Source organism: Octodon degus, unplaced genomic scaffold (genome assembly GCF_000260255.1).
Source record: "Octodon degus isolate 3935 unplaced genomic scaffold, OctDeg1.0 scaffold00046, whole genome shotgun sequence".
In the NCBI taxonomy this organism is placed as follows: Eukaryota; Metazoa; Chordata; class Mammalia; order Rodentia; family Octodontidae; genus Octodon; species Octodon degus.
Window position 1 is genome coordinate 9620263 of NW_004524622.1, and position 15135 is coordinate 9635397.

Consider the following 15135-nt stretch of genomic DNA (forward strand, 5'->3'; position numbering starts at 1 on the left):
TTTCTAGTTGTTGAAGGTGCAGCATTAGGGTATTTATTTGTTCCTGTTCTGTTTTCCTAATGAATACAAAATTTGTCTTATTCATTAATCTATTGATGAATCTATTTTTGTCACATAAAGTAAAATTACTGTTAACATTAATGAAAAATTTTTTGTAGAGATGTATGTTTTCATAAGTGAAATGGCATGCTCATAGGATTGATGCATGTTTAACTTTCTAAAAGGCTTTTTTGTTTGTTTAAAGGAAATTAAGGGCAGATGGCATCCCCTGGAACTTGAGCAGCAGCACTCAGATATCAAAGAGAATGGCCAAGAGTAAGTTAGGGCGAATCCGAGAATGTATTTCATGTTCACCAGCCATAAAACTTTAAGTCCAAAACCAAAGCAAAACCAGTTACCACTAATCTTAAGAAGATAAACATCGTGAATGATGAAAAAGTGTGCAGAATGGATAATGCTTTTGCAAACACTCAGAGGAGCTTGCATGCATCTCAAAAAGCCTGACTCTTTAACCTCAGCAGAAAGAGCTGATTCATCAACCACATCATGAAAATTAACCAGTTAATGCTGATGAAGCTACAAGTTCAATGGCTCAATTGTAATATGGTGGAGAGATGTATCAAATTAAAAAAAAACTCAATAAAGTAAGTATTTTATAAAAAAAAAATAAAGGAAATAAAGCACATGATGAAGCTGTAATTTTTTTTTACTGTGACAACCTGTGTGCTCACCCCAAAATTTTATCACTAGCAATTTATGTCTTGTGTTATCAGATATCAACCATCCTTTTGTCCGCTCATCAATATATCTTATTTTTATTAATTTTTCTTACATTACAGAGTACATTATAAGATGTGATCAAAATGTATAGTAAATGTTTAAGTTAAAACAAGTTTTACAAGGCTGAGAATATAGCTCAGTGACACAAGCTCCTGCCTGGCCAGTGTGAGGTCCTGAGTTCGATTCCTGGTACAAAAAAATCAACCCAACCCAAAGCAAGTATTACAGTAAAAGATACATTCAAAATATTCTCCCATGAGCTGGGGAGATGGCTCAGTAGGATAAGCGCTTCCCTGGCAAGCACAAAGGCCTGAGTTCAATGCCCCATTCCGGAAAAAAAAAAACAAAAACCCACCAAAAAAACTTTCCTGCTGCAAACATACTTACTCTGTCAGTTTTGCTTCTTTCTGAAGCAGTTCTGCAAGTCTCTTCTCATGTGTCATTATGAGATGTGATTTTAAAAAAACAAGAAAAAGACAGTGCATGCTGCTGCTGAGTAGTAATGGAAAGGAAGACTCTTAAAAACATTATGATAATCATAATGATAAAAACATTATGATAATCATAATCATTCATGTTATTCACTGGCTCTGGCGCCTGTGACCTCTAGCTCTACCCCATAGTCAAAGCGATCATGAAAGGTAAATGGCTTGAAACAGTTCAGACTTGAGATGGCCACAGCACACCTAAAAAGAGGCCTTCCAGAACTGCTTCAGCAAGCAGCAGGAATGACGGGTTAGGTGTGTTCAAAAGGAGGGGGAGGGTTCCGAGGAGGATCAGTGGCAGTGTATCTTGTACTGCAATAAACTTTAAAAAATTTTAAATATTCACTATGATTTTCAATCACATCTTGCATAACTATCAGTGCAATTCCTCATAGATGTCAGAAAGCGTACAACTAGTTAACATTCCGTGTTTGCTCACATGCTGCTGAAGTGAGCACACAATGTTTAGTTTTTCTTGTGACACAGTTCACACACACCTTAGTGCTCACATTTTAGTGTGTATTTGCTGAGTTTTGACAAGTGCATGCTACATGGGATGTACCTAATCCAAACCATATAAAGACATAGAATATTTCCAGCAGATAAGAAAGTTGCTTACATTTATGCTCAGTTAATTCTCAGTTCTACTTTACCCCAAATTGGAAATTTCATTCTTTGTTGGTAAGAATAAAAAGTAGTATAACTATGTTGGGAGAGTTCTGGCATTTTTTATGAGAGCAAATTATGCATCTACAGCATGATCCAGATATTAACATACAGTCTTTAACCAAGAGAAATGAAAATGTAGCTCACAAGACTTGTTTGAGAGTATCCACAGCTTTGTTCATGCTGTCCCCAAACAAAACAGCCTAGGTGCCCATTAACGAGATCAGATCAAAAATTGTATTTTATACATTCAATTGAATATTCCTTAGCAATAAAAAGGATAGAACTGCTAGGGCTGGGAGATAGGTCAGTGGAGTAAGTGCTTGCCTGGCAAGCATAAGGTCCTGAGTTTGATCCCTTGTACCGCAAAAACATAAGTTAATTAATAATTTAAAAGGGCTAGCCAGATAGCTCAGTGGATTAAAGTGCTTGCTTAGGTAGATGCAGGGACCAGGTTCAATCCCCTGATTGCTGTGCCGGCCCCACCCCCAGGGCGCACTGAGATGCGCTTGAGACTGGGTGTGGTAGCATGCACCTGTAATCCTAGTGCTTGGGAGGCTGAAAACAGCAGGATCACTACAAGTTCAACCTGTGTAGTGAGGCCCTGTAGATCCTGTAATATATATGATAGAACTACTGATATGTATTACAATGCAGATCAGTTTAAAAATATATGTTGACTGAAAGAAGTTTTATATAAAATGATACGTTTGCACATAGCTGAAGTTGTAGACCAGGCAAAACCATCTATGGTAGTAACACTAAAACAATTAAGCTTTTAAAGAAAGTCAAATTATTTTCCAAAAATGATGTTATCATTTACAACTAATTCTCTAAGCATTGTATGCAAGTCCTACCTTTTTCACATCCTTGCCAAATCTTGTTGTGGTAAGTCTTTAGTTTTAGCTATTCTAACAGATAAGTAGTAATATTTCATTGTGGTTTAATTTGATTTTCCATAGTGGCCAATGGTGGTGAGCATCTTCTCGTATACTTGGTTGCCATACAGATATTTTATTTGGTGTAATGTCTAGTCAAATATTTTTGTTGATTTTAAAAATTTTGACTTGTTTTCTTACTGTTGAGATTTGTGAACTCTTTATATTCTGGATATGTCTTTTATCAGATAAATGTGTTGCAAATACCACCCCCACACCCGGTGCATGACTTGTCACCTCCGCCCCCTGCTTTCTTCCTTCTTTACTTTTCACAAACTCTCATTGTGTATCCCAGGCTGGGATAGATGTTATAATCTTCCTGCCCCAGCCTCCTGAAAAGCTGGCATTACTGTGCCTGCCTGTGTTTTTATTTCTTAACAGTGTCTTTGGCAGAACAAAAGTTTTTATTTTATTCATTTATTTAGTGTTTAGTATTTTGTATTTTAAGGGAGGTGAGAAACTCTCATTGCCATTTTTAACAATATACAGGGTGTTCAGGGTCTCACTACTAGATCGGACTCATAGTGTTCCACCTGTTTACAGCCTCCCCAGAGCTGGGATTACAGGCATGCACCATCATACCCAGTCTTAACTGCCATCTCAGCATGCCCTGGGGGTGGGGCCAGCACAGCAGGCCCAAGAATCAAACCCTGGCTTCTGCGCCTGCTTGCAGGTGCTTTAATCCACTGAGCTATTTGGCCAGACCTGAAAGTTTTTATTTTAGAAGAAATCCAATTGATTAGTTTTTTTCTTTTATGGATTGTGATTTTCTCTTTTATTCAAGAAATCTTTGCCTAACTCAAGTTCCAAAGGATATCCTCCTGTTCTCTTCTAGAAGCTTTATACTTTCAGGTTACACAATTAGGGTTATGATCCATTTTAAATTGATGTTTATTTAAGATACAAGGTACAGATTAAAGTTGTTGGGCTGGGTGTGGTGGCACATACCTATAATCCCAGCACTTGGGAAGCAGAGGGAGGAGAATCATTGTGAGTTTGAGACCAGCCAGAGCTACAAAATGAGCTTAAGTTCAGCTTGAATTGCATAATGAGATCCTGTCTCAAAAAGACAAAAACAAAGCAAAAGCAAAGTTGTTGTTACTGTTTTCATAGAGGTATTCATGTTTTCCAGCACCATTTGTTGGATAGACTATTCTTTAAGAATTTTTGAAAGAGGTATGAGGATGTAACTTAATGGTACAGCATCCTGACATGTACAATGCCATGGTCAGTCTGTGGTACTACCAGCGCTCATTTCCATTTTCACTGTTAACAAAATCATTTGCACACGTGTGTAGGTGTGTCTCTTTCAAGATACTCCATTGACCAATTTATCTATCTTTAAGACAGTTCTATACTATCTGACTAATGGGGCTGTTTTGGAAGTTTTGAAATCAGTAAGCAGTAAGCCTTCCAACATTGTGCTTTTTCAAAATTACTTTGACTAGTTTAAACTTTTTTTTATATGAATTTTAGCATTAATTTGTCAATTTATAAAGCAAGTTGCTTAAAAAAATGTTTATTTATAATAAAAAGAAAACACTAAAAACGCTTACCAGGATTGTAATGCATCTAACAGAATGGTTGGCAGATAATTCTTATTCTCATTTTTAACAATATTGAGTCTTCCAACCCCAACAATGTACATATCTTTCCATGTATTTAGTTCTTTAATTCTTTTTTATTATTTATAGTTGTCAGATTATGAGTCCTCCACATCTGTTATCAGATCTATTTTTTAAATACTTGTTTATTGTTGCTGTTGTGATTGGAATTGTTTTCGAATTTAGTTCTGATTTTCTTTTGTTAATGTCTGATTTATTTTTGTATGGTGTCCTTCTATTCAGCAATATTGCTCTACTCACTTATTAGTTCTAGTAGCTTTTGTGTGTGTGTGTGTGTGTGTGTGTGTGTGTTTGTGTGTGTGTTTTAGGGAAGGGCCTACAGGGTGTTCAGGACCTTACTACCACCAGATCAGACTCATAGTGATCCGCCTGTTTACAGCCTCCCAAGAGCTGGGATTACAGGTGCGTGCCACCATGCCCAGTCTCAGTTGCTCCAGGGGCAGGGCAGGCATGGCAGGCCCAGGGATCGAACCCTTAGCCCTTGTGCCTGCTTGCAGGTGCTTTAATCTGCTGAGCTATTTGGCCAGCCCTCTGGTAGCTTTTTTGTAATCTTGCCAGATTGTTACAAATACAGCATCTGTGAATAATGATAGTTTTACATCTTTTTTCCAGTTTAGATTCTTTTTGTTTTCTTCTTTTGCTTATTTCATGCCTAGAATCTTCAATATAATAGTAAATAGAAGGCCAGGTATGGTGGCACATGCCTTCAATCCCAGCACTCGGGAATCTGAGCCAGGAAGATTGTTGCAAATTCAAGGCCAGCCTGGATTACACAGTGACTTTAGAGGGAGCCCGAACTATACAACAAGCCCCTGTCTCAAAAACCAAAAAACCAAAACTATCACCACCATCAACAAACATATAGTGGGGGCTGGGGAGATAGCTCAGTTGAATAAGTGCTTGCCTGGCAAGTGCAAGGGCCTGAGTTAAATCCTCAGCTCTGAGAAAAAAAAAAAAAAAATAGTGAATAGAAGTGGTGAGAAGAGATGTTTTTGTTCTTGAACTTAGGTGGCGAGCATTCAGGTTTTTATGAATAAGTTTGAAATTAATTGTAGGTTTCCTATTTTTTTATTTTTTACTGTTTTGGGTTGAGAAAGTTCCTTTCTATTCCTAGTATCCTCAGAATTTCAGCAGGAGTGGATGTTGGGTTATGTCAGGAGCTTTTTATGTGTCTAATGAAATGATCATATGGCTGTTATATTTTTAGTTAGCATAGTGAATTACATTACTTGAATTACAAATTAAGATGGTTATAAAAATATAGTGCTGTTTTATAATTTTCAATGTTTTATTTAGGAGGGCCATTGAGATAGCTCAGAGGACTAAGTACCTGCTTAGGCAAATGCAGGTACCGGGGTTTGATCTCTGGCACCACATGCCATGCTGGCCCTGACCCTGGGTGTGCTGAGTGGGCCACTGTAACGGCATGGTGGCACATGCTTGCAATCCCAGCTCTGGAGAGGCTGAAAACAGGAGGATCACTACTAGTCTGAGCTGCATAGTGAGACCCAAATATGGTTAGAAAAAATTTAGGATTTTAAATTCCTATTAATATGTGATTACTTTTTCATTTTTATAGGTTTTAACGTCAAGGTTATGCCATCTGACAAAATGAAGTGGGAAACATTTCTTCCTTTTCTATCGCCTTTAGTATATGAATTATGCATTCTTTAAGCTGTGCAGGATCTGACTAGTCAGTAAATGTAGGAGACACTTCCAGGTCCTCATCTCGGTCCAAGAAGCCACTATTTGTAATCCCAAAGTTATGTTATTGGAATCCCATCAAATTGATTCCAATCTACCACTTACAATGCAACCCACAGCGAAAATAAAGACACTAAATTATATCTTCAATCATCGGGGAGTCAAGGGCCTCTAAGTCCAGCCATGAAGATGGCTTTCTGGAACCAAGAGAGTGACCCAGGGCCTCACCCAGCTTTATTCAATAGGGGAGTGGCTTGAGGATTGACTGAGAATAGTGAGAAAGAGACTACTATGAGCTGAGCTAGGTGGGTGGCCTAAACTTACCTCTGCGATATGCAGAGAGGATATGCAGAGAGAGTAATCTGCATTATATAGTACCTAATGTTTTGGTCAGTCTGGTGCTTCAGCTTTGGTGTAGCCTTTCAAGCCCCAGGAAGTCATGGCCTCTGTCTGGAGGCTCGATCCCAGCTGGCACCGCGGAGCATTAGCTCTACCGTCCTGTCTCAACCCGGGTCACATTAAAGAGCAGCAGGTATAGGTTACCAGGGAAACACACTTGCCACCTTCAGAGACTATCACCAGCACCTCAGCTAGGCCAATATACATTGCTTAAGGCCAATTGAAGGATAAACAGAAGTCCTAGCCAGCTCTGTATATAACAATAGGGGGAAATAGGGTCAGGCTCAGTCAAAATGGAGACAATCGCTCTTCTTTCAAGGAGAGCTGCTCAGGTGGTCCTCCACAAGTAAATGTTCAGGATTTCCCATTTTGGCTGTATGTGTCATTCTCAGTTTTGGTAAATCTGTATCATAGAACCCCCAGCCCTGAGCAGCCATTCCAAAAAAAAAAAAAAAAAAGGAGAAATGACCTAATAAGCTTAAAATTATTTCTCTACTCACAAAGAATTAAAAATAACATATAAGTTTCCCTTGTCGTTTGTAAAGACCTGATAACTTCACATAATGGCCCTCTGTTGACTTGGAAGGACAGTGTTCATCATGCAGAGTTAATTGTTAAGGGAAAACAAAGCAAACCTATATTTTTTATTTGAGCTATTTTTCCTTTTGAGGTCCTTTTCAGATCCTGAATTTCTTCTAAATCTATAATGATCAACCACAAGATTGGGAACATTACTTCTGAGGTTCATTCTCTGATAAGAAAGTTCAGTACTAATTAGGGATATTAACCTGAGTCCTAGTCTTGTCAGCCTAAAATTGCATTATTGCCTAGAAAAATAAATTGAACATTAAGCACCCATCCTGGGTCAAAGGAAAAGTTAGTTCATGAACAAATGCAGCTATACAAGGTAAAATGCTGAAACTCAGATGGTACTACATCACAGATGTCTTTGCTTCTTTTTCTTAGAGAAAGTATACAGAAAGTTTTCTCATTTGGTTCTCCATGCCTCTATGTCCAAAGTGGAGGGCAGGGAGCACAACATGGGCTATCACATCTTCTGAACTGAACCACTATGGCACTTTTCTTCCAGGCTTCGCCATGAGGAAAAGAGTCTCATGAGTTATACACAACTCCACAAAAGGATGAAGAAATGTGTAGCACAGTAGCTCCTATCTTAAAGAAATGAATAGGGTTCCATCACAATCAAAAATGCGCTTTCTCTTTCTACTCTTTCACCCAAGTAAACATATGTATTCACAGGGTTAACTGCTGCACAAGCTGGTCCTCATTAGAGGAATGAAAAGAATATTAAATATCAAATTTCCAAAAACTTCTGAAAAAGAAGTCAACATCTTTCTTCTCTGGGAGGTGAAAAAGATGCTTGTCTAAAAATGTGAGTTTTTACATTTGTAAAACTGTGTATCTGTATAAAAACTGGTAGTTTATTCACATATGATATCAACCATAATATCTTATCTTTATGTTTCTTTATAATATCAAAGTTTTAATTGCAAAAGTGGCCCTTTGTTCTTCTCCAGTAAACCTATAGCAGGATGAGCCAGGATTTCAAGATATATGTAACATTTTAACATCTCTTCCATTTCAAATTAGAAGGAATGTTTGTAAGTTACTGCTATATTAACAGTGTCAACTGTGCTTCTCATAATAGTGACTGAAACTGTAAGACTTTTGTTGTTGTTAGTTGTAAGAACCTATGTAGTTCATACTAGTTCTGAGCTCATATGGAGCCCAGGCTGGCCTAGACTCATAGCAATCCTTTTGCCTCAGCCTCCTGAGTGCTGGGATCATAGGCATGTGCCACCATGCCCAGCAAGACATATTATTTATTTATTTTTAATGTATTTGGTACACGGTCTCACTAAGAAGCTCAGACTCATAGTGATCCTCCTGTTTTCAGCCTCCTCTGCTCTAGGATTACAGTTGTACACCACCACACCCAGACTCCATGGCTGGCTCAATAAGCCTGAGGGCTTTGCCTGCTCAGTGTGTGGTGCCAGGGATCGAACCCCAGTCCTTGTGTTTCCCTAAGCAGGTGCTTAGTCTGCTGAGCTATCTCACTGGCACTCAGCAAGACATTTTTAAGAACCCCTGAAGTCATCCATCCTTGCCATTCTTTTTTGGAACAAAAGGGAAGAATTTGCAAATATGACTTGTTTGAATAATCAACACCTGTTTAAAACTAAGCCTATGTTTTTAGATTGACAAATAGTTTATTATTAACCAAACTGCAGCAGAAGACCCATGTCAGTTTTTTCCCCCCCTGGAGGTCACAAGATTATTGCATCCTAAGGTTTTTTTCTGTGTTGAAGCTCAGAGGTAGGACAAAAGAAAGCCGTCTTTTCCATTCAAAACCACAGAGGTAATGTGTAGAGAGAACCACATTTCAAGACAGGAGAAGAGGGTAGGCAAAGGAAGAACTACTGCTCTAGAACACAGCACAGAAACAGATGCAATCAGAGCCCCTCAAGAGGCTGAAGCAGGAAGACCAACAGTTCAAGTCCAGCCTGGGAACCTAGGTGAGTCCCTGTCTCAGATACAAAACTTACAGCCAGCCAGGATGTGGACACACACCTGTAATCCTAGCACTCCAGAGGCTGAGACAGGAAGATCGCTGCAAGTTTAGGTCCAGTCAGACACAACAGTGAGTTCAAGACCAGCCTGAACTAGATTTTGACACCTCATCCAATCGTGAGTTCAGAATTATTTTGAGATGAATATAAAAGCACCTAAAAAGGAGCTGGGCTATCCCAGGCCTCGAGACCCTTTGGTCACTGCACCCCTCATCCTGCATCTTTGCTCCACTCCTTGCATCCTTGGTAAAGTTAGCTTCAGTATTATTCTGAATTTTAATCCATGTGCATATGTCTCTATGCCCTTCCCTGTCCTGTGTGTCTCTTCCAGGTAGTGGCTTTTGTTTCCTGCTTGTGCTCTCCCACACACAGCATAACTCTTTACTGACCATTTATAGCATGAACAACTACATAAAACTATACTTCTGTGTTTGAGAAGGCAGACTTTCCATCTGTGAAGTTCCTACTCTTCCTTAATTATATGCCAGTGAATGCCTAACTTCTCAATAAGCAGGTGTTGGCATTGGTATACACAGATTTTAGCACATTTGAAAGACCCGTAGTTCCTTTAGAATTCAGCAGTTCAAATTTAGATTTGCTGTCCTCAAAACAGCTGGAAAGGGGCCTGCCCCTTAGCTCAGCTCTTTAAGTGGCTGCTTCAACAAAGCAGTCAGGCTCAAGTTGCTGTTGTTCGATCCTCACAACTCAAGCCAGCCAAACCTGCCCTGAAGGCATTCGGAGTAAAAAAACAAACAAACAAACAAACAAAAAAAAAAAAAAAAAAAAAAAAACAACCAGCTGGAAATATTTATTTTCCATCTTAAACATGTAATTTATGGTAAAATGCACAATTAAATAGTTGGAAAATACAAGGCTTTTTAAACTGTTGGCATGAATATACCTGATAATAGCACATCAAGAAGACACCTTCCTGAGGAATGATACTATTTTCATATAAATTATTAATATAAATTACAGACATGAAGACAATACCATGGAGTATTTGGTTTCTTCAAACAGTACTGGGTTTAGGTTAAGCTGCCTATGCTTCTTAAAATCCATTTTCAAAATTAATGATGATAATTATAATAGAGTAGCTGCTGCTATATTCTATATGCCTACTATGTGCCAGATGTTCTATTTATTGAATTTCATTATTGTAAAAACCAGAAAGTTGCATCTTATCTCTTTAAAAGATGAAACTGAGGCTTAGTAGACATATTAGTTTCCTTTGGCTATTGCAACAAATTCCTCAAATGTGGTGGCTTAAAACAACACAAACTTATTCTTTTACAGTTCTGGAGACCCAACGTCGAGGCTTGCAGAGGGCTGGTTTCTTTCAGAGGCTCTTAAGGAATATCCATTCCTTGTCTCTTCCAGCATCTGGTGGCTGTTCCATTCTTGAGCTTTGTTCTTGTCCGTTCCAGTCTGCCTGCATCTTCAGGTTGTCTTCTGCTTTGTGTGGTCTGTTCTGCTGTTGGAAGCCATGAAAGCTGGAAATTGGCCAAATGTGTGAAAGCAGGACTAGGCTTCAGTGTCGAAGGCAGTCAGGCTACCTCAGTCCTGAGATAAGCATCCTGCCTGGTTAATGTCAGCTATTAGTCACTAGGCAACCTTGTGTCATGTGATACTAACTTTGTTTGTTTTTAATACTAACTTTGCAAAAGTATAGATAAAGGCCTCTACTGTGGTGCTGGGGTTGTCTCACAAACCAGGCAGGAGGCCCACCACTTGACCCAGCTCTTATCTCCTTGTCTATCTTTTTCTCATTCCTGCTGCTGTTTCTTCCCAGGGTACAGTGGGTCACACCAAGAGACCAACAGATCCTCTGTTTCTTTCAGTTGTTTGTGATGCATTTAATGCCTACCTTGATGGTCAGGATGACTTCATCATTTCACAATCTTTAGTCACACCAGAAAAACTTCATTATATGAGGCAATATTGACAGGGGTTCAGACCTGGACCTGGATCTCTAGAGCCCTTGATAGCCTACCTCAGAAGCATTAAGTAACTTGATCAGAACTCTATAACTAGTAAATGGCAGTTGTAAAGGCTGAATCCAAATTTATATGACTTCAAAATGTGTACTTAAAGTGGGGATTTGCAAATAGCTGTGCTGCCGGAAAATGAGGAAACAGGTGGCAGAAGGGATGTAAGTATGTGCTGAGCAGGTGGGACACAGTGCATTAATCTAGTCTGTCTCAGCTCTGATTATTTCACATGAAATAGTGACTCCTCCTAACCAGGCCTGTGGGTGCTCAGAGCAGATGACTGCTGTGCAGGGTAAAAACAAACAAACAAACAAACAAACAAACAAACAAACCAACCCACATAGAAACTCCAGAGAATGTTTTAGGTCTTACAATTTTTTTTTTTTTAAATGTACAGGGTCTTCAGGGTCTCACTACACAGATTGGACTCATAGTGATTCTCCTATTTTCAGCCTCCCAAGCACTGGGATTACAGGTGCGCTCCACACGCCTGTCTCAGTCCCTGTCTCAGCGCACCCTGGGGGGTGAGGCCGGCAGGGCATGCCAGGGTTCCAACCCCAGTCTCTGCGCCTGCCTAAGCAGGGGTTTAGTCCACCGAGCTATCTGGCCGGCCCTATGTTCTGGGTCGTAAAGCAAAGGTTTCGTGAAGGGTAGAGAGCGGGAGCTGAGTGTGGAGCCTCAGCACAGGCACTGTCCACCACCATGTCACAGCAGAAATGCAGCCGTGACCAAAATCCCACCAAATAGACGGCTTTGTTCCCCATTCTCCTCTCTTTTTTTGAAAAAATGGAGAATGGTTTGAGCTAGGTCAGATAATTTTGTAGGGCTAAAGAAAACTTGTTTTCAAGAACAAAGACATTATAATTTTATTCTAATGTCTGGTTTGATTGTTAGTTAAATCAGTCATGATATAATAGAAGTTCTTTCTGCTTCAATTCAAGAAGGCTACATCACACAGAGGGTGTCTCATGGCCTTATTGTCTTCTTGTTCAAGGTGTCTCACGGCCTGATTGCCATCTAGCTCAGTCGAGCAGTGCTGATCTTCCAAACATGTACAAATTTAGATTCTTTTTAACGGTTTAAAGTAATCAGTGTCACCGCTTCCATAAAAAGCAGTTAAAAAAAAAAAAGCCCACATAGTGAAAGAAGTGAAAATATGTCAAATTATATTAAGTACCATGTAGATGGAATTATTCAAAGGGAAATAACATAATTTGAAAATCACTGCTGTCAACTTTAGGTAATGTCAGATTTAAATAATGGAACATTTAAAAAAATCACTGGTAAAAAGCACACACACATACATAATAGTGCCATAAAAACATCCACTTCTCCTTTCCTGACAGAAATGGAAAGGGCATAAGGAAGTGAAAAAATCACCATACCTAGCCTGAGAAAAGCAGGGAGGACAATTTTATCACTACCAAGGATTAGCCAGTTTTGGATTAATCATCCTATTCAGGATGATTGTAATCTCCAAATCAAAAAACACTTTAGACTTTTACCATTAAAGATTATGTTAAGGCATATGTACAAAAAACATGGGGACAACTTATAAGCTTTTAATATTTAAACCTTCTCATTACAGTTTAAAAACTAGATAATTTCTAGACATATTATTCCCAATATTCTATGAAAGCTTTAAACTATATATAGAAGCTAAAAAGTTGTATAGTGAACATCTGTTTAGCTCAGGGGTTGGCAAAGTAGAGCCCTCGGGCCAAATCTAGCTGCTTGATCCATTATTTATTTATTTATTTATTTAGAGACAAAGTCTTGCTGTGCAACCCCGCTGGCCTCAAACTCACAGCAATCCTCCTGCCTCAGCCTCCCAAGTGCTGTGATTACAGGCCTGTGCCACCACACCCATTTGCTGTTTCTAAATCAAGTTTTATTGAAGGACATCCATGTCTATTCCTTCACATGGTGGTACCACAACAGCAGGGCTAAGGAGTTTCAACAGTAAAGCCTAAAGTACGTAGGATCTGACCCTTTACAGAGAAGTTTGCTAAGCCTTGATTTAAATGACAGTTACTAACGTACTCTATTTGCTCTATCACACATCTACCAATCAATCTGTTATAAACTTCTTAACAGGGAAAAATACAAAATAGTCATTTTGATGGCCAGATTCATCCCTTCAAGACGATTGCTGTATCAAATAATTTCTTTTTTCTTTTTTTGTTTTTTGAGACAGCATGTTGCTATATAGATCAGACTTGCCTTCAACTCAAAATGATTCCCCCCCAAGCCTGCATGTTGTGATTACAGACACATGCCCACCATGCCCAACTTGGTTTTTTTTTAATCAGTATGTTTGTAGTGCAGAATGAATGTATTCCTCACAGTAAGTTGATAGGTGTACCTAAACCTCTTCCTCTGTTTTCATTCTGATACCTTTTCCCTCTCCTCCTTGCCCTCTCCCTCTATCTTCCATTTATGAAAGATTTATCTCCCTGTTTTCTATTCTGTCTTTTATTTTGTTCTTTATTTGTATTTTGGATGTCTCATGTAAGAGAAGCTATGCTATACTTAAGCTGTGTGTCTGGCTTATTTCACTCAATATTATACCTGGTTACAAACAATAATCTTACAATATTATGATTTAGGATCTGGGGATATAGCTGAGCAGCACAGTGCCTGCCTTGCATACTCAAGATCCTGAGTTCCATTCCTGGTACGAAAAATAAATAGATAGATAGATAGATAGATAGATAGATAGATAGATAGATAAAAAAATATTGTGGTTACTAGACAATAGTTGCTAAACACTCTCTTCCTGTTAATACATTGTTATTTTCTAAGAACTGTTAAAATGCAAACAATCAAAGGGCTGGCTGAATAGCTCAGTGAGTTAAAACACCCACAAGCAGGCGCAGGGGCTGGGGGTTCAATCCCCAGGCCTGCCATGCTGGCCCTGCCCCCTGAGCACACTGAGATGGAAATTGAGACTGGGCATGGTGGCCCATGCCTATAATCCCAGCTCTTGGGAGGCTGTAAACAGGTGGATCACTATGAGTCTGATCTAGTGATCCTGATCTAAGACCCTGATCTGATCTAAGACCCTGAACACCCTGTAGACCCTTCCCTAAAATATAAAAAAATAAAAAATAAATAAAAATAAAATTTAATTTAATTTTAAAGAGTAATAACAAAAGCAAGAACAAAAATCAGAAACAAAGACAGAAATAAGGTAAGATACAACAATACATATGTTACAGATTTTTAAAACAAGAATAGCTCATTAACAATGGTTGATATATTATCTATTTTTTGTCATCAAATCTTTTGATGCTGTTACTCCTTACTTTCAAGAAACCTTAAATTTTTGTTGTCTCTCTTTTTTCTTCTCTTGCCTTTTTCAGAAATTTATTTTAAAGACAGTATAGTAATAATCAATATCATATTAGAAATGGTACACAATTAGAAGGCCAAGATGACAGGCAGTCAAGCACGGCTTTTATATTATACATTGCTGTCCTCATGAATATACCTTAAGGAAACAATCAAAAATAGAGCTCAATATTTGAATGTCATGATGATCATCATGGTATTATTTATATGAAACACTGTAAAGTATATCATGTTCAATGAACTCCCACAGGACTTTAAATTTTTATATTGCTGTGAAATACAAATACAGGTCTGAAAAATTAGTTTTTTTTCTTAAGAACGTATAATTTTTATTATTTAATTCTATTTAGGACATTAAAAACAAATATTCATATTACATGAATTAAAAAGCAAAATGTCAAATTTTAACACTTTGAAATTTCATGAAGAAAAAAATCAAAATTTATGATAAACTACAACAGATTCTGAGAAAGTGTGGAAAAAACTTTTTTAAAAAACCAAATGTTCGGGGACCTGGCCTTAGCTCAGTTGTTTAAGTGGCTGCTTCCACAAAGCTGTCAGCCTCAGGTTGCTGTAGTTCGATCCCCACAACACTCCAGCCA